The following is a 9080-nucleotide window of genomic DNA, read 5'->3' as shown; positions in this document are numbered from 1 at the left end:
GTGACCCATCGGTGCTTTCAGTAATTGGCATATTTTCGGTATAAAATTCGAAATTTCAAACTTAAAATACGCGCAGAGAACCATAATTTGGCTCCAAAATATGGCTCAGGCGTCAAATTTGGAATGTTTGGGATATTTTGAAAACTGCAGGGGAGGTTTGGCCAAAATGTGACCCATCGCTGCTTTCAGTAATTGGCATATTTTCGGTATAAAAAGACGTAATTTCAACAAGAAAATACGAGCAGAGAGTCAGAATTTGGCTCCAAAATATAGCTCAGGCGTCGAATTTGCGATGTTTGGGATATTTTCAAAACTGCACGGTGGTTTGGGCAAAATGTGACCCATCGCTGCTATCAGTAATTGGCATATTTTCGGTATAAAAGGTCGTAATTTCAAACTGAAAATACGTGCAGATAACTAGAATATAGCTCCAAAATATAGCTCAGGCTTTGAATTTGAGATGTTTTGGATATTTTGAAAACTGCAGCGGGGTTTGGGCAAAATGTGACCCATCGCTGCTTTCAGTAATTGGCATATTTTCTATACAAAATTGGAAATTTCAAACTGAAAATACGCGCAGAGAACCATAATTTGGCTCCAAAATATGGCTCAGGCGTCGAATTTGGAATGTTTGGGATATTTTGAAAACTGCAGGGGGGTTTGGGCAAAATGGGACCCATAGCAGCTTTCAGTAATTGGCATATTTTCGGTAGAAAAAGTCGTAATTTCAAACTGAAAACACGTGCAAAGAGCCAAAATTTTGCTACAAAATATGGATCAGGCGTTGTATTTGGGATGTTTGGGATATTTTGAAAACTGCAGGGGGGGGTTTGAGCAAAATCTGACCCATCTCCGTTTTCAGTAATTGGTATATTTTCGGTATAAAAAGTCATAATTTCAACCTGAAAATACGAGCAGATAGTCAGAATTTGGCTCCAAAATATAGCTCAGGCGTTGAATTTGCGATGTTTGGGATATTTTGAAAACTGCAGTGAACGGGGGGGGGGGGGGAAAGTGTGACCAATCACCGTTTTCAGTAATTGCCATATTTTCAGTAAAAAAAAGTCGTAATTTCAAACTCAAAATACGAGCATCGAGCTAGAATTTGCCTCCAAAATATGTCCCAAGTGTCGAATTTGGGATGTTTAGGATATTTTGAAAACTGCACGCGGGTTTGGTCAAATTGTGACCCACCGCCGATATCAGTATTTGGCATATTTTCGGTATAAAAAGTCGTAATTTCAAACTGAAAATACGTGAAGAGAGCAAGAATTTGCCTCCAAAATATGGCTCAGGCTTCGAGTTTGCGATGTTTGGGATATTTTGAAAACTGCAGGAGGGGGTTTGGGCAAAATGTGACCCAAACGCTGCTCTCAGTATTTGGCATATTTTCGGTATATAAGTCGTAATTTCAAACTGAAAATACGCGCAGAGAACCATAATTTGGCTCCAAAATATGGCTCAGGGGTCAAATTTGGAATGTTTGGGATATTTTGAAAACTGCAGGGGAGGTTTGGCCAAAATGTGAACCATCGCTGCTTTCAGTAATTGGCATATTTTCGGTATAAAAAGACGTAATTTCAAACTCAAAATACGTGCAGAGAGCTATGATATGATTCCAAAATATGACTCAGGCGTCGAATGTGGGATGTTTGGGATATTTTGGAAACTACAGGGGGGAGGGTTGAGCAAAATGTGACCCATCGCCGCTCTCAGTAATTGGCATATTTTCAGTATAAATGTCATAATTTCAAACTTAAGGGGGCGTTAGATAGGGTTCATAAAAGTTGTTCTAGTGCAATGAAAATTTATTGACGTGTTACACGTAAAGAGGGCTGCAAGTGGTCCAAGTTTCAGCATCGCAGCCTAAATAGAAAGGGAGAAAAAAAAAAACTTTTTTTAACCATTTTTTTACATGTTTTAAAGTTGATATAACAAATACAAATATCAACTAATATTATTTCTATGATACTCAGCTATCACAATACTATATAATAAAGGTTGTCTAGTGGCATTATTATCCCAAACCTATTTAGTGCAATAATACAAATTTTCAAAGTTCACCCAAAAAATTATGCAACAAAATGATGTTTATAAATATATATAAAATCAATAAATGATCTTAGGGGAAATATATAACTTGGGTTTTTAGAGGCACAGACTCTACATATAATGTTCAAGTTCCATGTAAATTGAATAATAAATAAAAAAGTTATTCAACCATATAGTTGCAAATTAGTTACCTGTAAAAAATGAAGGTCAAAGTTCAGCCACCTTTGGCTGAGGTTGATGAACTACCAATTTCAATCAAAATTACCACCCTTGTAGATTGGCATTCCTTCAGTAAGGTGTGTAAGTTCCATGAAGATCGCCTGATAAAAAAAAAAAAAAAAAAAAATTATTAAAAAAAAAAAAAAAAAAAAAAAAAAAAAAAAAAAAAAAAAAGACAGCAGCTTTATATTTACAATTATTTATGATGTAGTATCAAGATATAAAAAATAATACATACTAACCTAATATAATTGGTCTGAAATATGCAACATCTTGCAACATCAAGAGGGAGAACGTCTTGAGTTGCAGGTCTAAGATCTTGAGTGGCAGGTGCCGCAGGTGGTGTGGCAGGTGCCGCAGGTGGTGTGGCAGGTGCAGCAGGAGGTGTGGAAGGTGCCACAGAGGTGTGGCAGGTGCCACAGGAGGTGTGGGTGCCTGGGTGTGAGGCGAGGTAGTGTGTTGTGGGGGCGGGAGGCTGCCCTCTCTCTTCACTCAAGAGAACTCTTGTTTTGCCTCAGTGTGGCTTTACGCTCCTTTACTTGGCTAACGCGTAGAGCTCTTGCCTTTAGAGCTTTCTTCTTGTCCGATACTATATCCAATGTGCAGTATATGCAAGAAAATACGATCTGTGCGAGCGCGTCAGGCATACGACCGCCGGCACAGATACTGAGAGGGTGACTGAGCCAGTAATCGGATTATAGCCCCTCCCTCTCACAGAAGACAGTTGCCAGCGAGTGTGTTTATAATTTGTATATGCATAACAAGATATTCTCCACTCTATTGCGAAATACTAGACGCTTACAACGTATGACGCATCACCCTACGGCGCACCCGAGCCGCGAGGACCAGATTTCGGACAATTGCGGCTGGAAAATTTACTCCAATTACGTTATTTATTATCATAACATTAAACGGTTTGCACCACGGTGTTGCCAGAACGTTGTAGTATTTTTATAAATTTTTCGTGTTTGGCCGAATTTTTTCGGCCAAACAATAATAAAGCCCCCTGAAAAAACGTTCAGATAGCTAGAATTTGGCCCCACAATATAGCTCAGGCTTTCAATTTGGGATGTTTTGGATATTTTGAAAAGTGCAGCGGGGTTTGGGCAAAATGTGACCCATTGCTGCTTTCAGTAATTGGCATATTTTCTGTATAAAATTCGAAATTTCAAACTGAAAATACGCGCAGAGAACCATAATTTGACTCCAAAATATGGCTCAGGCGTCGAATTTGGAATGTTTGGGATATTTTGAAAACTGCACGGGGGTTTGGGCAAAATGGGACCCATAGCAGCTTTCAGTAATTGGCATATTTTCGGTGTAAAAAGTCGTAATTTCAAACTGAAAATACGTTAAGATAGCCAGAATTTGGCTCCAAAATATAGCTCAGGCGTCGAATTTGGGATGTTTAAGATAAATTGAAAACTGCAGGGGGTTGTAGCAAAATGTGACCCATCGCTGCTCTCAGTAATTGGCATTTTTTCGGTACAAAAAGTCGTAATTTCAAACTGAAAACACGTGCAAAGAGCCAGAATTTGGCTCCAAAATATGGATCATGTGTCGTATTTGGGATGTTTGGGATATTTTGAAAACTGCAGGGCGGGGGGGGGGGGGGGTTGAGCAAAATGTGACCCATCGCCGCTTTCAGTAATTGGGTAGTAAATATTGATAAAGCGAAGTATAAATGTCATAATTTCAAACTGAAAAAACTTTCAGATAGCTAGAATTTGGCTCCAAAATATAGCTCATGCTTTGAATTTGGAATGTTTTGGATATTTTAAAAAGTGCAGCAGGGTTTCAGCAAAATGTGACCCATTGCTGCTTTCAGTAATTGGCATATTTTCTGTATAAAATTCGAAATTTCAAACTGAAAATACGCGCAGAGAACATAATTTGGCTCCAAAATATGGCTCAGGCGTCGAATTTGGAATATTTGGGATATTTTGAAAACTGCAGGGGGGTTTGGGCAAAATGGGACCCATAGCAGCTTTCAGTAATTGACATATTTTCGGTATAAAAAGTCGTAATTTCAAACTGAAAATACGTTAAGATAGCCAGAATTTGGCTCCAAAATATAGCTCAGGCGTCGAATTTGGGATGTTTAAGATATTTTGAAAACTGCAGGGGGTTTGAGCAAAATGTGACCCATCGCCGCTCTCAGTAATTGGCATATTTTCGATATGAAAAGTCTTATATTCAAACTAAAAATACGTGCAGAGAGCCAGAATTTGGCTCCAAAATATCGCTCAAGTGACGAATTTGGGATGTTTGGGATATTTTGAAAACTGCAGGGGGGTTTGGGCAAAATGTGACCCATCGCTGCTTTCAGTAATTGGCATATTTTCAAGTAAAAAGTCTTAATTTCAAACTGAAAATACGTGCTGAGCCAGAATTTGGCTCCAAAATATGGCTCAGGCTTCGAGTTTGCGATGTTTGGGATATTTTGAAAACTGCAGGGGGGGGATTGGGCAAAATATGACCCATAGCAGCTTTCAGAAATTGGCATATTTTCGGTATAAAAGTCTTCATTTCAAACTGAAAATACGTGCAAAGAGCCAGAATTTGGCTCTAAAATATGGCTCAGGCGTCGAATTTGGGATGCTTGGGATATTTTGAAAACTGCAGAGGGGTTTGGGCAAATTGTGACCCACCTCAGATATCAGTAATTGTTGTATTTTTGGTATAAAAAGTCGTAATTTCAAAATGAAAATACGCGCAGAGAGCCAGAATTTTGCTCCAAAATATGACTTACGCGTCGAATTTGGGAGGTTTGGGATATTTTGAAAACTGCAGGGGGGTTTGGGCAAAATGGGACCCATCAGCGTTTTCAGTAATTGGCATATTTCCGGTATAAAAATTCGTAATTTCAAACTGAAAATTCGTGCAGAGAGCCATAATTTGGCTCCAAAATATGCTCAAGCGTCGAATTTGCAATGTGTCAGATATTTTGAAAATAGCAGGGGGGTTATAGCAGGAGACATAGCAGGAGACATTAAGTCAGCTTATAGAGTGGGTACCAAATCATCTGGTACAAACAACATGATAAAGATACGGGAGAAGTTAGATAGCTGCTCCCGCAAGTCAGACCTTATCACTGCTGCAGTCGCTATGAAATCCAAGGTTTATGTGAACGAATGTCTAACCAGATTCAGACAAAATCTCTTATTTAAACTACGTGGAATTTGCAAAAGAACCACTGCTATTAAAAATTGTTTTGTGCGCGATGGTAAAATAATAGCTAGGAAGACTGACTCTGGAAAAACTTATGTCATAACCACTGAAGCACACCTCACTTCTTTCCTGGATGACTGTGGGATATCAGCTGAATAACCAGAACATAATTTGTAGTCTCACATACAACCAAAGTGTACTTAAGCTCTGCCTTTCCTTTCCAAAGGTGTTTATTTTTATTTTTATTTTATTTTTTGTTTGTCATCTTTGCCTGTTTTATACTCTTAATTATTTGTTCTTAGTTAATCCCCTTGTCACTAAACCTAGGGCTTTTTATTACCCTGTTAATTAACCATTACTAAGCTAATTATCTTCAAGATCATTTTTTTATGATTATTATTTTTCTTATTATTTTTTATTTTACATTTATATTGTCAGTCTCTACTGATTTTTTGTTTTTTATTTTATGTAACTTCTGTGTCCTCCCTGGCTATCTATTGGATCTTTATTTTACTTCTAAATTGTTACTATTTTATTGTATTTGCTTTTATTCTTGTGTTTTGCTTTATCGTGTATCTTGTATCGTGATCCCTCTGCATCTCTATGCACACTGATATTGATCCTGATCAAAATCTTCTGTCTCATATCTATACCAACCAGCACATTGATCATCATTATTGCAAGTATTTCACAGCACACCAGGCTAAAAACAAACTACAAAATAGCACCTATCTATCAGTTTATAACCAAAATGTTAGATCACTTGGTAAACATTTTGACGATTTAAATGCACTACTCACAGCACTAGGTACTAACCTATCGTTCATTATTTTAACAGAAACTTGGCTAAATAAAGACTATACCCAACTCTACAACTTAGCTGGTTATAAAGCCGTTCATAACTGTAGGCCTAATAAAAAAGGTGGTGGCACAGCTATATATTACCGAGATACATTTATCTGCAACAGTGTTATTAGTGACAGAGATGACTACTGTGAATATACTTTTGCTCAGTTTACAATTAAATCCCTTAAATCCTCTTTGACTATTGGAGCCATCTATAGATTTCCCAATACTAACATAGCTTCTTTCTCAGACAACCTAAGGAATCTTATTATAAACAACAATCTCAACAAAAACAACATCATTCTGGGAGGAGACTTTAATATTGACCTGGGTCAACAAAATTGCTCTCAAGTTGACTATTTCCTTAACGGCATGAACTCCTGTATGCTAATCCCCACAATCACCAAACCTACCCGAGTCACTCAAACATCAGCCACTACCTTGGACCACATATGGACAAACATAACAGCTCCCCTTGTATCTGGTATAATCTACGACAGAACAACTGACCACTATCCTACCTTTCTCATAGCGAACATGGACATAACACCACCAAAAAGCAAGAAACTTTCATTTAGGCTACACAGTGAATCAGCTTTAGACAATCTTACAGAGGCACTTTACAATATTAACTGGGATTCTGAATTCAATAATACCCATGATATAAATTCATTAGCTAACCTCTTCCTCTCCAAAACTCTAAGCCTCTACAACCTTCATTGTCCCCTTCTTACCAAGCAAGTAACTGACAAAAGATTAAACAATCCATGGCTCACAAGTGGCATTCTCAACTCAATTAACAAGAAACATGAATATGAAAAGAAAGTTAGGATTGGCCTAGTTTCAAAGGAAGTAGCTAAAAGGTACTCATCAATGCTTACCAGTATCATAAGAAAGGCAAAACTTGCATATTATGTGAATAGATTCAATGAAGCAAAAGGCAACATGACAAACACTTGGAAAACTATCTCTAGTATCCTAGGAACTAAACAACACTCACATAACCAAATAAAACTCTACAAGGATGGGGATATACCGTCAACTGATTTAGAAATGGCAAATGAATTTAATAGTTTCTTTTCATCGGTTGGTGCTAATCTTGCCAGTAAAATCCCACAGACTCAGACACATATTAACACATATCTCTCAGGCAGCTATCCAAACTCTCTTCTCCTTTCACCAATCAGCCAGGCAGATGTTGTGTCCATCATACACTCTCTAAAAACCAAGGCAGGGAACACCAGTGAAATTCCGTCCATTGTGTACAAGAGAGCCTCCCATGCCCTTGCCCCACCCATAGCACTACTGTTCAACAAATCTATAGAGTGTCACATCTTCCCTGATATCCTCAAAAAAGCAAGAGTAACGCCAGTCCATAAAGGAGGCAATCCGGCGGACATAAACAATTATAGACCAATATCAAATCTACCCATTCTATCAAAAATATTTGAAAAAATTATTTACAAACAGCTCTATTCCTACCTCGTAAAATTCGACATACTCAGCCCCTGCCAGTTTGGCTTCCGGTCCCAAAAGAGCACCAATGATGCAATCATTAGTCTCCTTGACATTATCTACTCAGCCCTTGACAAAAATGAGTTTCCGATTGGACTCTTCATTGACCTAAGAAAAGCCTTTGATACTGTTAATCACAACTACCTCTTACTTAAACTCCAGCATTATGGAATCCGAGGCCTTGCCCTTGACTACATCCGATCCTATCTTAGTGACAGACACCAATATGTAACCATCAATGATACAACTTCTTCCACTCTACCAATTACCGTTGGAGTGCCACAGGGCAGCATCTTAGGACCTCTTCTATTTCTTATATATATAAACGATCTGCCTAATGTCTCTAATATTATCAAACCTATACTGTTTGCTGACGATACTACTCTTATCTATTCAAACCTCAACCCACATACACTAAATAATGTTGTGAATAATGAATTAAAAAAAGTCCACTTATGGATGTCAACGAACAAACTAACATTAAACATCGAAAAGACTTACTACATCTTATTTGGAAGCAAATCATCAAATGCAATTCAGCTACAGATAGACAACATCAACATCAGTAATAAAAATGATGGCAAGTTTCTTGGCCTATTCCTAGACAAGAGACTCAACTTCAGCACCCACATTCAACACATAACTAAGAAAGTCTCTAAGACAGTTGGTATACTCTCCAAAATCAGATATTATGTTCCTAACTCTGCTCTCCTCTCACTATATTATGCACTAATCTACCCCTATCTTAATTATGGTATCTGTGCATGGGGGTCTACCACTGCAAACCACCTTAAGCCCATCATCACACAGCAAAAGCCTGCTATCAGAATAATAACTAACTCTGCTTTCAGACAACACTCAGCTCCATTGTTTAAATCCCTAAACTTGCTAAATATTAACTCCCTCCACACATTCTCTTGTGTCAACTACATTTACAAAACCCTGTTCTTAAATGCAAACCATGCTCTGAAACTCTCCCTGGACAGATGTAATAGGACCCATTATCACCACACCAGAAATAAATATCTCTTTGATATCCCCAGGGTCAAACTTAATCTGTGTAAACACTCTATGCAAATTAAGGGACCTAGTCTATGGAACTCACTCCCTAGTGAATTGAAAAACTGTAAAACTTTTGCCTTATTTAAAAGCAAAACCAAAAAGTACCTAACTTCATCTTCTTAGTTTCCTACACTGAGCTTTAAATTTGCTCTGTACCTAGTGTTACCCAATCTCCTAATTTTTATGTAATATCAAACAACCTTATCATTGTGTTC

General features: G+C 37.8%; 1 long non-coding RNA gene across 1 annotated transcript; it reads right to left on the bottom strand.

The window, feature by feature from the left end:
• Nucleotides 1–1764: 1764 nt before the first annotated feature.
• LOC138367710 (uncharacterized) lies at nt 1765–2935 on the bottom strand. Its single transcript, XR_011229404.1, has 3 exons — nt 2514–2935; nt 2244–2372; nt 1765–1866 (listed from the first exon to the last, which is right to left on the bottom strand). It is a non-coding gene; the product is annotated as an uncharacterized lncRNA (long non-coding RNA).
• Between the last annotated feature and the right edge of the window lie 6145 nt (nt 2936–9080).

This window comes from Procambarus clarkii, chromosome 23 (genome assembly GCF_040958095.1).
Source record: "Procambarus clarkii isolate CNS0578487 chromosome 23, FALCON_Pclarkii_2.0, whole genome shotgun sequence".
Classification (NCBI taxonomy): domain Eukaryota; kingdom Metazoa; phylum Arthropoda; class Malacostraca; order Decapoda; family Cambaridae; genus Procambarus; species Procambarus clarkii.
Note: the sequence above shows the minus strand (reverse complement) of the source record. Positions and strands in the feature narration are given on the sequence as shown.